This window comes from Heterocephalus glaber, unplaced genomic scaffold (genome assembly GCF_053883595.1).
Source record: "Heterocephalus glaber isolate CG9 unplaced genomic scaffold, H.glaber_assembly_v1.0 deba00001608, whole genome shotgun sequence".
Lineage (NCBI taxonomy): Eukaryota > Metazoa > Chordata > Mammalia > Rodentia > Bathyergidae > Heterocephalus > Heterocephalus glaber.
This window is the reverse complement of record NW_028258379.1, coordinates 39710120-39729674: the sequence shown is the minus strand read 5'-3', so window position 1 is coordinate 39729674 and position 19555 is coordinate 39710120. Positions and strand designations below refer to the sequence as shown.

Genomic DNA, 19555 nt, shown 5'->3' with positions numbered 1-19555 from the left:
GCTATTCCACAGTGTACATCCTCCATCATTTAGTTACCCATTCTTCTATCCCCTGGGCACTTTCTGCTGCAGAGCAGATTATGAACACTACTAAGATCTTCTGGAACAGCTGCCTCGAGCACATAGGTACACATTTCCCTGGAGTATGTACCTAATGAGTGATTGCTGCTCAGTTATTGGGAAAGTATATGTTCAACTTCTGCTACATAAAGCCCAACTATTTCCCAAAGCAGCTGTAACAATTTACACTTCCAGGGCCGGGGATTTAGCTCAGTGGTTCCGCTTCCTGCCTTGCAAGCGCCAGGTCCCGAGTTCAATCCCTGGTACCAAAAACAAAACAAAACAAAACAATTTACACTTCCTGGGAAGGGGTGTAAGAGAACTTCTGTTGCTCAACTTTTTCAACCAAACTTGTCAGACTTAAACTCCCGCTAACTGAACAGCTGCGGGGTGGTACCCTAAGAATTAGTTTTTTCTACAGAATTGTACAGTTATTCTGGAAGAAGAACTCCTCACTGTACATCTGACAATCACCGGATTGGAGACTGAACTGTGGAGCCAAGCACCAGTTTCTCGCTGCTCAGATCCTGGACACAAATGCCGGCCTGTGGCCAAGGAGAGGGGACTTGGCCTGTCCCCAAGGGTCCCGGCCCATGCTAACACACAACCCAGGGCACAGCTAGGGTGGTCTCTGTCCCACCTCGGACCTTCAAGTCCTCACTCTTCCCTACAGAGTGGAAAGTGGACGGGAGTCTGCAGCTCAAGCCAACTGGGTGAGGAGCACCGGGAAGGGGCCACAGGGAGGAGGCTGGAGGGAGGCCGGCAGCTGGAGCCCCACAGCCAGTCCTGCTTGGGGTTCCTGACCGGCTGAGCAATGGACCATTGTCCGCTCACCACAGCTGAGGTTGCTTCCTTAAAATCCCAGTAAGAGCCCCCACGGGCATAATCACGGGTTCGGAAACACAGGCTTTAATCCTGTACTCAAGAGAAACGGTCTGGGTCAATTAAGGAAACACATGGGAAGACACGTGTGCAGTAAATGCGTGTCCCAATATGCGTTCATTCGTATTTCTGTAAATCTACACATTTCTAGTGGCTACAGGGCAGTTAAGGCTTCCTATTTCTTCTGTTGCTTTTAGTAAGTTACATTTTCCAAGAAATTTGTCATGATGAATGAATTATATATTACAAATGTACTAGTAAAAAAATGTATCTATTTCACACAAATTTTCAAATGTATTGGCATGAGGCTATTTCCAACATCCTTGTGATTTCTTTCTTTCATGGCAGAGGGTGTTGAACCCAGAACTTGTACACGCCAGGCAGCCTTCCACCAGAGCCACATCCGCCCTTGCTGAGCTCTTCTACTGTGACTGTCCGTTTCTTTACTCCACTCTTGTCTTATTATTTTTTCTATTTTCTTTAGGCTTTTTTTTTTTTTTTTGGCTTTTTCCTAATTTTGATGGTTAGCCTACTTATTTTCAGCCTTTCTACACTATAAATCTCCCCCTAACTACAACTTTGACTACATTTTTCAAATTTTGATGTACAGTGTTTTCATTATCAATTAAAAATATTTTCTAACTTCCCATGAGTTATATAAAAGAATTTACTTTGAAACTCTTGGAATTTTACAACTATGTTTTATTTCTTGTGTGTAACTTAATTCCAGAGGTCATATATTATGATCTGTACCATATCTGACACTGCTTTGAAATGTACTGAGACTTGCACTATGGCCCAAGACTGGCCAGTTTTTATGTCCTCAGTATGCAAATATCTGTATCTGTTCTTAGATGGAATGCTCTTTCTAAAAGTATGTATCAGACAAGACTATTGATCCTACTAAAAACATTGATCCTTACAGGTCTGTGGTTTTTGATCTTTCGGTGTGCTTTTTCTATCAATTACTGAGGTCTGTTGAAAGCTCCGCATAATTATAAATGTGCCTTTTTCTTAGAATCTAAGTCAATTTCTTCATACATTCTGATGTCATATTATTAGGTTTAATCCAGATTTAGAATTACTAGGACTTCCTTTCTGGTTGAAACTTTCACCCTCACAAACTGGCAGAGCCTGTGTTCCCCCAGCCAAGCCCTCTGCTTCCGGGCATGTGGCTGGGTTCTATTTCCCAGCCTCCCCTGCGGCACAGTCTGGCCCTGTGAGCTGAGCCTAGCGGGACACAGGCGCAGGCAGCTTAGGCCCCTGTGTGTGCTCTCTTCCCCATGGGCAGAGGCTTCTGTAGAGTGAGCCAAGGTCCCAGTGATGAACACTCATGGGGTCCAAGGTGCCTGAATCCCCAACTGACCAATGGGCAGCAAGCAGTCCGGCAGCTGGCAGCACCTGCACCAGGGTTGGTGTGAGCAGGAAAGAACTGGTCTCAGCTCTGGCATCCGGGCCTCTGCAGCAGCGCCTAGAGCTGCTCACTTGAGAAGCAAATGGCCTCACCCACCGTGCCGCTTCTGCCCTGAAGTCTGCTTTCTGCACCACATAATCCCACCATGGTTGGTGTACAGAGTTTCTTTTTCTTCACCGCTGCACTTTCAATATTTCTGAATCCTTTTGCTCTAGATGGGTCCTTTGTAAACACCCTGTATTTGGAGTTCTTTAAGCACCAACCTGATACTTCTGTATTTTAACTGAAACACTTAGTCCACTGATATTGGAAGTAATTACTCATACACAGATTTCAACCTACTCTTTTACCGAGGGCTTTCTATTTGCCTTCTTTTGGGTTCTGTGTCACCTCAGTCCCTTCTTCTCAGTCATTGGGAAGCTGCACAGTCTGCTCCTATTCTTTCAGTTAGTACTTCAGAAACAACCATGTCTTGGTGTGGCAGTCTTACCCTTCTGCTGGGGAACAAGGACCCCAAGCCATTAACCCCACTCACAGACTTTCCAACTCCCCTTGGGCTTTGGGGTGGGGGTGCGTACACAGTGCACCCGAGCTGTCACCCTGAGACACGAACTCCTTTCAGCTCCTCAGCTGTTCCTGCACGGCCTCTCACCTTCCCTGAGGAGCTGAGGAGCCTGCCACTGCCGTCCTCTGTAGGTCTCTTTCCTCTGAACAAGCATCTAAGCTTTTCTCCTCCTCGGTTTTCTGCAGTTTCAGTTTCAGTTTGTTGGGCGTGGATTTCTTTTGACTTATCCTTCCATTCTTGGAGGCATCTTGAATCTGGTTTGCTGTCTTTCATAGTTTCTGGACATTTTTCAGTCATTCTATTTTCAAACATTGCTCTGCCCTTTGGTCCTCTCCTGTTTCCAGCTACCTAGTGCTGGGCCGCACCATTTCCTCCATCTCCCGCCTTCGGTGCTGTCCAAATTTCCACCTCTGTGTTACTGTGGTTTTTCTTCGGTCTATGAGCAGAGTGAGCTACTGGGTGGATTTCGCAGGGTTAAACCACCCTTTTGTTGTGAGATAGCCTCGCTTAGTCCTTAGGGTCGGCCTCTCTACTGCAGCCGGCCATGTGGATCTGACTTGCTATGACTTTCGAAGGACCCTGGTGGGCACTGCAGACCTCTGGGGAGTTTGCTTTCTCCTAACATCTTCTGTCTGTCCTGTTGTCAGGGCAGTGCTGGGCTCTCAGAATGACTCAGAAGAGAGCTCTTCCTCTTCAATATCTGAAGCTTTGTCAGATGACTCGTCTTTTGTTTCTTACATGTTTAGTACAATTGATCAACAAAGCCACTTGAACAAAAGTTTTCTTTTGAGGTATTTTAACTACAAATTCAACTTCTTTAATACATAAAGTTGAAGGTTTTCTATTTCGAGTGGTCTTGGTAGTCGTGTTCATTGAAGTTGTCACATTTACTGACATATAAGTATTCATGGTATTCCTCATCACCCTCCGAATGTCTGTATGACCTCTAGTGATAAACGCTTGCATTTCCAATGTCAGCAATTCATACTTCTTCTCCCCTCACATAATAAGCATCTTTAATTTATGACACCACGGAACCTTTTAACACCGTATTTCCATTTCTCCTTCCACCTTTGGCACTGCTGTGATTTACTCTAACAAGTGTTGAAGGACACATCATACAATAGTTATGCTTCAAACTGTCAATTTTATAAAAGACTAAAAGTAAAAACGCTAACCATCTACTGACCATTTCTGGTTCTTTCATTCTATTGTGTAAACATCTCCATCCAATACCTTTTCCTTCTTCCTGAACTTCCTTTAACGTTTCTTGTAGTGCAGCTCTGCTAACAATAAATTCTGTTAGCTTTTCTTGGCCAAAAAAAAAAATCTCTTCATTTCACCTTCATTTTTGAGAGACATTTTTATTAGGTACAGAACTCTAAGCCAACAGACCTCTTCTTTCAGTAAAGCTCCATCCATCGTCTTCTGGCTCACACCACACCTGGCTAGGTGCCTGCTGTCCCCACTGCCTTGTTCTCTGGCATCTCTTCTTCTGGCTGCTTTTTAAGGCTTTTCTTCAGAGGTTTGTGGTGCCTCCTGAAGTGTACACTATTTGCCAGACCCTAGTCTTGGTGGGCATAAATCTAGTCCCTGTTATTCTATCACGGTGCAAACAGAAGTCTCCAGTAATAATTTTCTTTTCTGTTTTTTGGTACCAGGGATCAAACTTGGGACTTGCGCTTTTGAGGCAGGCAGTGGAACCACTGAACTACATCCCCAGCCTCCACTAATAATTTTCTTACCATGAAGAAGCAAATAAATACCTTATTGTAAGAGGTTATCAGAATAGGCAGGCTCAGTTTTTTCTTTCTCAATGGCAGTTTCTGTGTTCCAGGGTGGGGATAAAGGCCAGAGTCTGCTGGCCCCACTGAAGGATAACCCATCACTGGCTTTTAAGCAATATGATTATGATGAGTTTTGGTATGATTTGCTTTTTTAACCTGCTTGGGGTTTCTGAGTTTCTTGGTTTACAGTTTCCATCAACTCTGGACATTCTCCAGCCCTATTTCTCCGACTACTTCCTCCTTCCCGTTCTCCTGGACACCCAGATGCTGTCTCTGCCTCGGTCTCTCCAGCCTCACTGAGTCTGCCCCCAGTTGCTGGTGCTGAGACTCAGTGATGGGTTTGGCTAGGTTCTGCTGCCACATCTCGAGTTCAGCATCTTTGCTGTGGTACCGACCTGTTTCGATCGCTCTACTGCAGTTTTCCTTTCAGACTCTGCATTGGTCATCTTAGAAGTTCTATTTCAGTCTTTCTTTTGTAGCTTTCATTTCATTTGTGATTATGCTCATGTTTTTTCTATATTTTCAAATGTGTTTACTCCATCTTCTCTGCTATTTGGGGGTTTGTTTCTCTTGATTTTCATTCTGATTAATTATATCTTTTTATTTCTTTGCATGCCAGCAATTTTTTTAAATTAGATGCTGGACGTGGAAAAAATTGTTAGGTGCTACATTTTGTTCTCTCTCCCTCCCTCCCTCTCCCTCTCTCCCGCTCGCTCGCTCCCTCCCTCCCTCACTTGCTCCCTCCCTTCTCTTTCAGCACTGGGGATCACATCCAGGGCTTTGTACACACTAGGCAAACACTCCATTAAATGAGCTATAATTCTAGCCCTGTTATCATGAAAATTTGCTAGGGATTTTTTGGCACAAGGAGCTATGTTTTTCTGTGCTTTGTTTCTTCCCGGTTGCTTTGTCTTTATAGCACCACGGACTGAACTCTGGGCCACAACATAAGCATGTGCTTCACCACTGAGGTGCACCCTCAACCCTCACTGTATCTTTTTTTGGGGGGTACTGGGGATCAAACTCGGGACTTTGTGCTTACAAGGCAGGTGGCAAAACCACGGAGCTAAATCCCTGGCCCATCACTCTATCTTTTTAAATATAGCTGGGCTTCTGGGGGGTTGCAGGTCAGTGACTTGGAATCGGGGCTAATCTGGAGCACCCTCTTAGTTTAGGGTGATGCAGCCCCACTACTTTGGGATGCCCTTCAGGGACTCAACCTGACACCCTGTATGAAGAGCTGCCAGGATGGAGAAGAAGCCCCAAAGGTTCCACCCAACACGCCCGGAGGTGAAACCCACCGCTGCCGGTCCTCCTGAAGGTGCTCAGAGCAGCCTGGTGCCTGCCCTCCTTGGTGCCATTCTTCCTGGCTGGGTGAATGGCCTCTGCTGCCTACAGACATAATGAGGCCTCATCGGACCGGTGCTCCAGCAGCCCCCTTCTACACTCGGCTCCACAACCCCAGGCCCCTGTCCTCCCAGGGTGTCTGACTGTCCTTCAGTGGGGCCAGCAGACTCTGGGCTTTATCCCCGCCCTGGAACACAGAAACTGCCACTGAGAAAGAAAAAACTGAGCCTGCCTATTCTGATAACCTCTTACAATAAGGTATTTATTTGCTTCTTCATGGTAAGAAAACTAATAGTGAAGGCTGGGGATTTAGCTCAGTGGTTCCACTGCCTGCCTCACAAGCGCAAGGTCCCAAGTTCGATCCCTGGTACCAAAAAAAAAGAAAATTATTACTGGAGACTTCTGTTTGCACCGTGATAGAATAACAGGGACTAGATTTATGCCCACCAAGACTAGGGTCTGGCAAATAGTGTATACTTCAGGAGGCACCACAAACCTCTGGAAGATAGGTAATATTTTAATGTAGTACTTTTAAAAAAATCGAATTTGAAGGCAGGTGTGACATACGCCTGTAGTCCCTGTTACTCTGGAGGCTGAGACAGGAGGATCACAAGTTTCAGCCCAGCCTGGGCAACTTAGGAAGACTTTGTCTTCAGAAGTAAAAAGCACAAGGTACAGCTCTGGGAGACCTCCTGCTTGAGGCCCTGGGTTGAAACCACACTCCCCAAATCATATTCAAAAAATCCATAATAGAAAAAAATCAAATTTCTAAATAAAGACAGGATCCATTTTAGTGATCTTTCCCTTTTGTTTCAGGTATGGCATGGCACTGTGAATGATGCTTCTTTACAATTCTCTTCCTTGTGAGTTTTTTTAGAAACAAGAGATGGCTCTGAAGTGAAATGTGAGGCTCTACTGACAGCGCACATCTTAACCGACAGGCACACAGTCCTGGTGCCACAGTGTGTCAAGTGGCCACCAGTCAGAACCCAGAGGCACTCTGCAGCCGGGAAAGTACCAAGAGGACATTGAAACTTTCTTGGAATTACTATGGATATATGCACCCAAAGACACCGAGGCAGTCACCCTCAGCACCTCAGTAAGTAACGCGCATGACACGGGCTGCACCTGTGGAGCCGGCTATGACTGGGGAAAGTGGGGGCCCAGTCTGCAAAGACAGCGATGAGAAAAAAGCTGACCCATGCTCTCTTTCTCGGTTCTGCAGGTCTGTGTCCTGCAACCTGCAGCTCATTCCCTACATATTCCCAGCTTCCTCCCCTAACAAACACAACAGGAAAGAACTTAAGAGGTGAAAGCAGCATCTCCCCTCGATGAGAATCAAAGACTTTTACCTATGAGCCAATTTCCACACGTTCACTCATCATCTACTTCATTTTCTAAGGCACAGGTGCAGGAAAATGTTTTCAAATTTACTGACAGTTTTCTTCTTGATTAAAAATGCTATGGTATTAAATTTAGTAGGGAAACAGACTATGAAATTTAAATGTGTAATTTCTGAGTTGGGTGTGGTGGTGCAGGCTGTAATCCCAGTGGTCTGAGAGGCTGAGGTAGGAGGATTAATTTCGAGCCCAGCCTGGGTAACTTAGCAAGACTGTCGCAAAAAACAGAAAACACAGGAGCCGAGGACTTAGCTCAGTGGTACTGCGCCTGCCTCAGAAGTGCAAGGCCCTGAATTCGATCCTCAGTACAAAAAAAAAATACAAAAAGGGTGGGGACGCAGCTTCATGGGGAGCTCCGGGTTCGGTTCTGACCTCTGGGACTGAGCTGAATCGATACCACAGTGAGGCCCGGTGTGCCCAGAAGGCGCTTCTTCTCTGACAGTGAACTGACGTACTATAGTGCTCCTATAGTACGCTGACGTACTATAGGAGCCTGTGTCTCCTCACTGCCCGAGCCTCCTGGGGACAGAAATGAGTTCTCGTCAGGTTTGCACTCCCAGCCTTTAGAGTAGAAACTAACACTTAGCAGTGACTTGGTACAATGTGGTTGTGATGATGATGACTTTTTTTTTGGTACCAGAGATCGAACTCAAGACCTTGCACTTCTGAGGCAGGCACAGTGCCACTGAGCTAAATCCCCAGCCATTGTGATTATTATTAATTTATTTCCCATGACTATAAATATTTTTTTGCCCTATAGAGATGAGGAAGTTGAACACAAACACTCGGCCACTCCCCAACGATATCCATTTCCAAGTGGCGGTGTGGCAGCTTTGAGAGGCCATGCTCTTTACTAGTATGTCTGCTACCAGACAGTGATGGTGTCAACAGGCACACACTCAGTGACCTGTGTTGGAAGGATCAATCAAGATTTACACCATTAAATCAATTTGCTGCATGAGCCCTCAAATTATCTTGCAAAGATTATTTAATGCTTTGGAGTCTGAGGCAGGAGAGTTGCAATTTCATGGCCAACCTGGGCAACTAAGTGAGAACGTCTCATAACATACGTAACATAACGTGACATGACATGATGGCTGGGGCTGCAGCTCAGTGGCAGACCCCTTGCCTAGCAAGGCCCTGGGCCCAACTCCTAGCACTACCAAAAGGAAAAAAAAAAAACCACTGGTCCAGCTCTCTTTGGACAGCTGAGGAACTAGGACAATGAATGATGGCATTTAATAGTTTGCCCAATGCCAGAGTCACCGGGGTCTCAAAGACCAGTGCCTCCTCTGTAGCTATGGCCACAGTCTTCTCCACTGCTCTGGGACTGTGAATTCAAACCCTGCACATGAACTAGTCCTACAGTGACAGGCAAAACACACACCTCAAGGGCAGGGGAATTTAGCTCAGTGGCATCAGACCTGCCTTGAAAGTGCAAGGTCCTGCGTTTGATCCTCAGAACCAGGGGGAAAAAATACACACCTCAAAACCCTACAGAGCAATGCTGCTTCCCAGATGCTCACACCCCATTTTAAAGCCAGCCGCTCTCCTCTGTCTTGAACCTCAGAGGGATGAAGCAGGCTCTGTGAGCTCTCGGGATAAAGATGGTACAGGCATAGCCAGCTGCTCCGGACAAGGCAACTGCAGGGAAACTGAGGCCACTTCTGACTTCAAGGAAGGGATTAAGATTTCGACGAGGCTAAAATAGTTTCTTACATCGTGTGAATAACTATGTGCCTCATTCCTACTACATGAATGTAAGGACTGAGTAGCTGTTTAGCTGACTTCTGGACAGCATTATCTACATGGACTTGAGCAGGAGGAAAAGAGTGAGGTGAGGGCCTTCGGCCATCCGTGCAACTCGGAGACAGCTACGGCGACTCTTGGGGGCAGGCAGCGAGCTGGAGGCTGCACAGCCAGGGCCTTCTGGTTTTACTTCAGGCACTGACAAGTTCCCTCGAGCTGCCAGCCACCTGGTGTCTGCTCACACATCCCTCACCACTGCACGCTGGTTTATTCCTAAAACGTAAAACCCAGGCATATATTACAGTGAGAGAAGAGTCACACTGAATATTTAAGATATCTGGTGTGACATTTCTTTGGACTGAATATGCTCTGGAAACGCTCTGGAATAAATCCACTTCATAATCAAATGTGACCCTCCCATTACTGGGACCAACCTTCTTACATGGGATCCAACCAGTCCGGTTGCTTTCACTTAGATATGGATACAGACGCGACCTTTCTAGGTCACCTGGAAATCTTCATCTAACTAGCAAATTTTCAAATAAACTCTACTCTGCAATATCGGCTTTTGCTTAATGTAGCTATGATTCACTGCAGTTTACTCAGTGAATTTAAATAGAGATTTGTTAGGCAACGTCAAATCTCTTCAGTTGCCCCTCAAATTAATCGATACTTTGAGCATAAAATATTCCACTGACAACATTCTTTATATAAACAAAATGACTACATTAGTATAATTTTCTGTTGAAAAATGTGAAACTAAATCTTTGAATACAAGTTAGATAGTGCTACTGAGCAACTCCAGAAAATACCTGGTGTGCCCAGAAGCAGGTGTGAGGGAGTGGCCTGTATGCACATCACGCGACTAGTATGAGCACATGTGACTGGTGTGAGCACATGTGACCAGCGCCGCCTTGCACAAAGCAGCTGGCTCTGTCCCAGATGTTGGCTGGGACCAAGGCACCCATTAAGTATTGAGAGGAAAATAAAACGCAGGAGAGCTGCCTGTCACTAAACAGCACGGGATCCTGAGCAGGCCTCACCAGTTTGCAAAACACTTCTTTTTCCTCAATCTCTGCTCTAGAGCAGGAAGGGCCCCTTGAATTGAAGCCCTCATGACTCATCCACTCCTCGATGTGAGAAGGAGCACAGGGAAGAGCCAGGCGAGGAAGCAGTCGTGCGGCACGGAAGGTTGCCTGTCCTGTGCACTTCCTGCCCCTGGAGGAGGCAGAGAAACAAGCGATCAGTAACTTGGAAAAGCAGTGAGCTTGTCCTGGAAAAAAGGTTTGATGGCTGAATCTGAAAACATCTAAACGAGTCCTGTACAGGAAATGGATGGAGCTCAGCCAGCTCAGGAGCCAGCCAGTGTGCCCTGGCTCACCATGGCACATGTGGGCGCCGCTCGGCAGGCACTGTGAGGGTCGGGGACAAGGCCAGGGCAGCAACAACTGGCAGCCAGGGGAGGACAGGGCACAGGGCTCGTGTGGGGCACATGTGAGGCGCGAGTGCCACCAAAGGCAGGCACGGTGTGCCCAGCTCCAGTCGGGACGCGGCCCAGGATGGACCTTCCTGAGGAGAGGACTTCCACGCTCCATGATTTCTAAAGGATAAGGAGAAACTAAGGACTTTCTGTCAGCCTGATTTTTCCATTATAAATGCAGATAAAGGCAACAAGAAAATCAAATGTTTAAAAAATGGAATTTTTTCAGAATTAAATATCAAGTCAACATCTCCTTTTACAAATTCTATAGGAAAAAAATCCCCCATTATAATCCCAGGGTACAGAGTTTGCTGCTGTGCTGGTGCCTGATACACACTAGCACAGGTGCACGTGTGTGTGTTACACACAGTGCTTCATATCTCTTAACTGAGCTGGGGGTTGCTGGACAGAGCTTAGACAATATGTTTGTTAAAAGAAATACTTTTCTTCTTATACTTCTTTTCCAAGCACAAAATTAAACCTCTGTACCAACTGTCTTCCAGGCATTAAATAGCATTTCAAAATTATCTTTGTTAAAGGTGATATAGGAACTGTTTTCAAACAGCTCATATCTTGGAAGTCTTGTTCTAAGTTAATGTTATAAACAGAATTTCAGATGAGCGAACTTGAAACCAGGAACGATTTGTGTCTGACAGGATTTGGAGCTGCCAGCTGTAAGAGGCCTCAGCAGCATGAGGACAAATGATGACAGCACCACCGGACCCACTGGTGCTGGGGCCCCAGGCAGAGAGGGAAGTGGCCCTACCCAAGCCTGGGATTCTGGGTAAGGGTCTAAGCCAAGCAGACCCATGTGGTCCAAGACATGGCTGGGGTTGAAAGTCACCCCAAGAAAGGGCACCAAGAAGCTGTGGGCCAAGGTGAGACCAGCAGGTCAGGACACTCGGGGGACTGAGGGGACAGCCGCAGGACCTGGGCTCCAACAGGCATCCTAACACTCCACAGAGGACCTCTTCACACCTGGATGTGAACGATGCGTCTCTTCACGGCCACCTCTGAGCCCTGCCCTGACCTTTCCTCTGGAAATGCCTTGACTCAGCCTGCTGAGTTTAAGGGCACAATTTCAATGCCACAGAGGAAGTTACCCAGAAATGTTGGTGCTCAGAAGATAGCAAGTGGACCCTCAAGTTATGACCAGCCTGACATTTGGACAAGTTGAGTTACAACAGGACTTTTAGCTTTAACTTAAGACCAAAGTCTTAGAGTTACAGCCCAAATGCCAGCTACATGTGCTTCCAGATGGTCTCAGATACAGCTTTAACCCACAGAGAATTCTGGAAGGAACATTACAGCATCCACTCCTGGGCCAGTGTCTCTCTAAGGACACTGAGATCTGCCTGTGTATAGGAGAGAGACTCTGAAGGGTGTGTAGAGGGGCCCGAGCCTTCACTGACCGACTCGCGTTACAGCCAGCCCTTGGAAATGAATTAAGCTCGTAAGTCCAGGGTCCACTGTACCCCAAAGCCTAGCACTCGAGTGCACAGTCTAATGGGAGCTGAATGACACTGGAAACGCCGGAGAAGCAGCCTCAAGGCAAGGTACCCCGACTCCTGTCCTCCTATCTCCCTCCCTCCTCCTCCCCCATAAAGTGATGAACAGGAACCAGGATTCCTCTTCCTGGAAGCCAGTCAAGAAGATACTCTCTGAGCCACCTGTCTGACAGCAGATCACAAGACCCTCCGTCCACAGGGGCCCTGCCCATGCCCAGGAGGAAGGCCGGCCACACACGGGTATGGGTCGGGTCCCAGCTGCTGCGCCTGCTCATGGCCCACAGGCCGTCCAACACTCACTACACTTCAGCATGGAAACAGCTCTCCTGGCCCTCATTCAGGTCTCCACGTCACGCAAACTCAGGTGAAGTAAACGTGCATGTTTTTCTCTTGCTAACCTGCCTTTTGTTAGAAGAGCATGGCCCGTGACCCTGATGACAAGTGAGGAAAGTGTCACCTCTTCCATTTCTTTAACTTAATATATTTTTAATTTTTTAAATATTTGGACCAATATAAGAGTAGGTATATATTCTTTATGCTTACAGTTCTTATACAACAATAAAAGTTACATTTACAAATTAAATTAAAAATATAAAATCAATAAAATGCAAATTATTCACCTTTATTTAGTACAGTAATGCCATTTTGGTCAAATAGAAATGTTTTGCTCAAGCCAGGGGCCATGGTGTATATGCCTTTAATCTCAAAACTTTCGAAGGCTGAAGCATGAGGACTGCAAGTTGGAGCCTAACCTGAGCAATTTACTGACTTATAGCAACCCTGCCTCAAAAGCCTCAAAAAACCAAATAAATAAACAAAGCACAGAAAGAGAAGGGCTAGTGATGTAACTCAGTGCAAAAACCCTGGGTTCAATCTCCAGTACCACTACCATCACCATGCCCCCACTCCCGAGTTTTGCTTAAAGGAGTAAATCACAAATATTTGGTTTAAAAGGAAAAAGCTGTAGTTTTAGATCCCTATTTTATTCTTGAAACTATTTGAATGTCTTTAACAATGCTGAGAATATATTCACATAAGTATCTTATTCAACTGGTATTAATTAAAGGCAAGTCTTTCCTACCTCTACTTTCTTTCTTGTTGTTGTTTTTGAGACAAAGTCTCTCTATGCAGTTTAGGCTTGCCTTAAACTCACTGTGTAGCCTAGGCTGGCCTCAAACTTGCAGTGATCCTCCTGCCTCAGCCTCCTGAGCGCTGGGATTACAGGAATGTGCCAACACACCCGGCACCTGGATCCACAGAAAGCACAACTGGTATAAAGAAGTCTTCTCACTTTTTGTCTTCCAGTTGCTTCTGAAATTCATCACCTATGGCTGACACAGAATAAGGCAAATTCACATTTTGTTTGTTCAGGGACATATCTGGGCTACATTCTGTTGCAACTTGTTCTAAAGTCTTTTTTTTCTGGTACTCCCTCTATTTTCTCTAAAAGTATATTTAATGATCCATATAGTTTACTTTCATTTTCTTCTCCTATACCACTCCTTTTCCTTTTTTCTGATGCTGATGTTTGTGATTTTATTTCCATTATCCTTTAGTTACAAGATTTCTTAGATGGGATAATTATTTGCTGTGAGGGACTGTCACATGTACTACAGGAGTTTGGCTGCATCAGCATCGCTGGGCTGTATCCACTGGATGCCATCAGTACTCTCGAAGCTGTTTATATTCATTCATACAATTTTGGCAGCAAAATTTCTTCTGCTGACCTTCAGTCAGGATACTGTTGCCCATATTTTTATCAGGCATGTACTCTCCACACTGTTCACAGCAGTTCATTTTTAGACCATTGGCCAACCTGTACTTATTAGAGCAATGTTACTGCATGGCTTGTGGGTTACATTATTGACACTGACCTCATGGCAAACCTCTGTCAGTTTATTACAGATTATACATCGTGATGTATTAAAAACTCCTTTTCTAAGATGATGACTGTCTTCACAAGGATGTACTAGCAAATTCTTGGAAGGGTCTGCTTGAATCCACTAGAGGAACAACAGTAGCCTTCTTTGTAGGTGCATCTTTTTTATGTATTATATTTTGCATCTTTCGAATACGTTTATGAGAGAAGGAAGAAAGGCAGGTGGTAGAACAACAGAGATGAGCTGATCCTTTTCGTTGGTAAGCTGTCTGTCCCTTCTGTAAAGGATTTTTGCAGTTTGCACAAGTGATTTCAGCTGGTTTAGTAAGTTGCTGTTGGGCAGAATGCTGGAAAATCTGTTTAGGAAGTGTGGCCAGTGGTGACAGAGAATCCACCCCTGGCTGTTTCTAGTTACGGGGAAATGATGCTGACTGGGAGATCCAAGAATCAGGATTATGGTGAGTTGTAAATCCTCCATTCTGAAATACATCTCCTGCTGCATTCATTCTACCAGGATTAAAAGGTCTTACTCCAGTCTTGGTCTTATTTCTTGAACGACTGGACGTGGAGAAATCCAAATCTTTGGTACTGTTTTTAGTTCCAGGAAGTCCCCACTCAGCATTACTGGAAGAATTTATTTTCTCCCCTCCATTTGTTTCTATATCCTCTTCATCATCAATAATAATTGTCTCGAACATATTTCCTTTCTAAGAAGCCGAATCTCTTGAGAAAGGCAGAATTACAGAACAATTTCCTTGTGGCTTTTCATGTTTTGATGATGTAAATATAAAGTTTCTTTGATCACCTATTGCTGGAGCAGAAATTGAAGGAGGTTGTACAGATTCAATAAACACAACAGCATCATCTTCCACTGATGAGTTTCTAGATCTACTGACTAAGGGACCTGTGGGATCACCACAAGAATTTCCTGTGTCCATGAGGCTAGCTGTCAGGCTGTACTCCCTAATACAGCATGAGCATTGTCAGTCAAGTCTAGTCCTCCTATTGATGGACTGTCCATGCCAAACAACCAGGCTAGCCCAGCCGCACCCACCCTCCTGCAGCCCTCGGGCCACACGCCAGGGAGCCCGGGACATAAGCATGGCACCCAGCAGCCCCAAGGCCCCAACGCGCAGCGGCCATGGTATCCACGCTGTGGGGTGCTAAGCTGGGTCGGGGACCCCATCCATTTTTAACACAACAGGGTCCAGCTAAGTGTAAGAATTTGTCATTTTTAATAAATATCTTTTTTTGACACATCAAGATACCATTTTCCTTCATTTAATATGAATTTTTTCCTCTTAAATAAAGAACAACTTTAATGAGATGCTACTGAACGCACTTCCTATGTCTCACAGGCCCCTAACACCAGTCTGTTTTGCTGTGCAGAAACACAGCCTCCACCCCTGTCGCTGCCCTGGAGGCTGCCTTTTGCAGGTGCATGTGGGGTAAAATGTGCAGTTGCACCGTGCACTCAACTCAGCCAGTGCTTGGCCAGAACCCTGTCCTTGTGCTCAGCCAACAGGGAGCTGCACCAGGGACACCCTTGCCCTCCGGGGGCCTCTGTTCCACCACACTCACCACCGCCCTCTCCATGCAAGCCCGTAGAGCTCGCTGCTCCCTGGGGCCTTGAGATCTCCCAGGCACACAACAGACGGTGGCAGGGCTGCAGCCAGGCCAGCAGGCTGAATTCACGCCTGCTGGGCCCTGAATCCACAAGGCCACAGGCTACACCATTCACAGTGAGCTGAACCTTTCATTTCTTACTCATCTGGGGAGTAAATTAAGAGTCTATCCCGTCACGGTGATGAAATGTCCTAAAACTGAAGTAGTAGTGATGTTGTACAACTGTGGATATATTAAAACCACTGAACTGACCCTGTCATAGGGTGGATTTTGTGATGTTCAAATTATGTTATGAAAAACAAACTTAAAAAGTGATTATCAAAAAAGCACTAACTCACCCTTCCTATCACTAACATTAATAAGAAAACGCCTCACCCTGTGCGTGGAAACCCTAAGGACTCTTGTAACCAGGCCACACAACAAATTGCCCCAGAGGTGCTTGCCACGCCCCCCACTTCTGTGCCAGGGGGCTGAACAGGGCAGGTGAGTGAGGGGATGACAGGTCCGCTGCGCAGTGTCTGGGGGTCAGCCAGGAAGGCCCCTCACTCACACTTCTGCGTGGATCCCCACAGAGAAGCCAGGCTCAGGACCCCGCTCCAACACCACACAGCAGGGTCACCGGGCAGAGACACCCACCCCCGCCTGCATCACAGCCCACATGAGAAGAACCCACAGTCAGCATGGGAACCATCACTGGGGCCAAGAGGGAAAACAATGTGTCATCCACGAGTTCCACAGTAAAACCTCACCTCCCTCAACACTGGAAAATTAAAAGCCAGGCTTACCTGGAATCTGTTAGAAAATCAATGTATTTCAACCCCTGTAAGCTAACCTTGTGCTAACGTGTAATAAAGAGCTGTAACGCACGAGCTGGCTCGGACCATGGCTAAGGTCCTGCCTGTAGGTGCAGGACCAGAACTGCAGCTCACAGTGCGGCTCAGGGGCACCCGGCAGAGCCCTAGGGCCCGCGCTTCTCTGTAGAATCTGGACAGCAGCAGCACCTGAGCCAGGACTCACCTGGACATCAGACCACACTCATGAGCACGGTGCAGTCACCAAGCTCATGCCCGCAGCGTACGGCCCATGCCCTCCATACCCCCCAGGACCCTCCACCACCCCAGGGAAAAGTTCAATACTGAGCCATGAAAGAAGGCAGGGAAGGTTGGACTTAAAGGCCTGAACAGAAAGCTCCAAGTTAGAGGCCTGTTGTTAGAACAGGCACCTCCCCCCTCTCTCCTCCCCCCACCTCCTCCCCCTCCCTCCTTCCCTCCTTCCTTCTTTCTTTCTTTGTTTTTCTGCAGTACTGGGGATTGAACCCAGAAGTGTTGGACCACTGAGCTGCACTCCCAACCCTTTTTATTTTTGAGACAGGGTCTAAGCTGCTACACTGCCGAAGCTGGGCTTGAATTTGCAATCACCCTGCCTCAGCCTCCCAGAGAGGCCTTCTGGTGACAAAGGTAAGACAAGAACCAACGAACTGAAAGCAAACCTCGTCTTAAGGAAAGTGGTCCTCAGGAGAGCGAGTGCCAGGAGCCAGGGTTCTGAGCCCAGGTCTGGTTCTGGCCTGCTGTGGGCCTTTAACCAAGTGGGATAACTTCTTCGGGCCTCAGTTTCCTCATCTGTAGAATAAAGGGATAAAATCAGACAAAGACTCTCAACTGAGGCTTTCGGTGTGTCACAGCCAGGTACCCACTGAGGAGCTCCTGCTTTTCCAACCAAAGTTTGACCCTGTGCCACCAATGTTCACCCACACGAGTTGAAGGAGCTGTCCCAGCACCCAGCCAGCCTCTCAGGTCGTCTGAGAGGTTCCAAGCCTCTGACCTTGGTCCCCTCACAACTGCTTCAATCCAGTGCTATCACAAATGCAACACAGAGTTGGGCGCAGTGGTGCATGCCTGTAATCCCAGCTACTCGGGAGGCTAAGATAGGAGGATCCCAAGTGTGAGGTCAGCCTGGGGAACTGAGCAAAACTCCGACTTAAAATAAAAATAAAAAGGGGCTGGGAGTTTAGCTCAGTGGTAGAGCACTTGCCAAACGTGTGCAAGGCCCTGGTTTCAACCACTCGTACTACAAAAAAAAAACAAAAAAAAAGGCACAAGGTCTAGCTTCAGAATAACTATGCCACATATATTTCCACCAAAAGCAAATCGTCCTTTGATAATGACAACAGATCCTCACTTATTATTTTCGCAATTCTGGCATTTTGAACAGGGGTCTTTCTTTCTTTTTTTTTTTTTTAGTTCTTTTATTGGTACATTTTAGGTATACAATTCGTTTACATTTATCATTGGGTGTTTGTACCTGTACATGATATCTTCTTGGTTCTCATTTTTTTTCCCCATTACCTGTGCACCCTTCACCCCCTCCACCCTTCCCTATTCACATAGATTTCATTTCCTTTTTTTTTTCTTTTCTCATAGTTTTTCCTTTTCCTCTTTTCCTTTCCCCTTCCCCTCCCTTCACTCCTTCATCTTTGGACCTTTTTTCCTATTTCAAATTATCAATTATTCATTTTAATAATTTTAACCCTTGTTTACACTATCAGTTTCTCACACTAGTGAAAATATTCGGTATTTGCACATGTGTGTCCTATTTATTTCACTTAAGAGTATCGCCTCAATATGCATCCATTTAGCTATAAATGACTCTAGTTTCTCATTCTTTATGGCTGAGTAGTACTCCATTTTATAAAAAAAACACATCTTCTTTATCCAGTTTCCAGTTGATGGGCACTGGGGCTGCTTCCAAGCTTTAGCTATTACAAACCGTGCCGCTATGAACATGGGTGCACATATATCACTGTGGTATGATTCTTTTAATTCTTTTGGGAAGATCCCCAGCAGGGGAATAGCTGGGTCAAATGGGACCTGTAGCCCTAGTTCTTTGAGGTATCTCCATACTGACTTCCACAGTGGATGCACCAGTCTACACTCCCACCAGCAATGGAGAAGGGTTCCTTTCTCTAAACAGGGGTCTTTCTAACTCCCCTCCCCATAACTAACCACCATGGCCTCCCGGAAGTCACTCTAGGAGCCTTGGCCATGCTGGACAGCTACTGGGACAGAAAGGTGCTTCCCTGGGCCACATGGGCAGTGGAGGGGTGCAGATGAGCCACCCCGCTCCCCACTGCTCACAGACCAGTGTGGCAGCACACAGTGCACACAGGTTGCTTCCCAACACAGAGCCGAAAGCCGCCTCTCAACCACAGCCGGTCACCAGGACTCAGGAGTCAGGCAGACATCACCAGAGGAAGAACAGCACCGAATGCCCACTGTGGTACCAAAGAAAGGATGTGCTTTGCATGGAAAGCTGAATTTATTTACGCTAATCATGAATGCAGGCTCTCAGCTGGAAAATCTGCCTTAAAATGCCAGAACCCATTCACAAGCTTTTCAGAATGCATGCAGTTGCCATAGTAACCCTGACATTCTATTTCTTGGCACCAGACATGTAAAATTACCACCCATAATGCATTTAATACCATTTGGGGCCACCAATTCATAGCAAAATAAATGAGTTCAGCTCTCGGCCTCCCTCTTGGGATCAGCTGGAGGTAGATAAGCATGGAGCACCACCCCAGTAGGAGTGCTCATCAGAGGTAAAACGGGACCAAGGGAGCAGACAGCCTCACCGACTGCCGGCCACACGACAGAAGGGTAAAGACAGAACGCTCCATGCCCGATCAATCAAATCCTCCTTGTTTAAATGAAAGAAGTATATTACAACCCAAATCTGCACCACTGAAATCTGACTGTCTGCACAGAAAAAAACAGTAGCAGCTCTCTCCAAAGATGATCTTCAGTACTTCATGTAGAGGGCGTTTGCCCACACTACACAAAGTAATCCTTCAAATGTCAC

General features: G+C 46.3%; 1 protein-coding gene and 1 pseudogene across 3 annotated transcripts in view; both read right to left on the bottom strand.

The window, feature by feature from the left end:
- Positions 1-19555, bottom strand: part of Traf3 (TNF receptor associated factor 3) — a 92028-nt gene that overhangs the window by 37719 nt on the left and 34754 nt on the right. For 2 of the 3 annotated variants that reach the window (XM_004836910.4, XM_004836913.4), the window contains exon 2: positions 17187-17316. The exons of the other annotated variant lie outside the window; for it this stretch is intronic. The gene's annotated coding sequence lies outside the window, so the exon portion shown is untranslated. The remainder of the gene's footprint in view (positions 1-17186; positions 17317-19555) is intronic. 3 annotated transcript variants of the gene reach the window in all.
- LOC147822879 (zinc finger MYM-type protein 5 pseudogene) lies at positions 14330-15382 on the bottom strand (annotated as a pseudogene).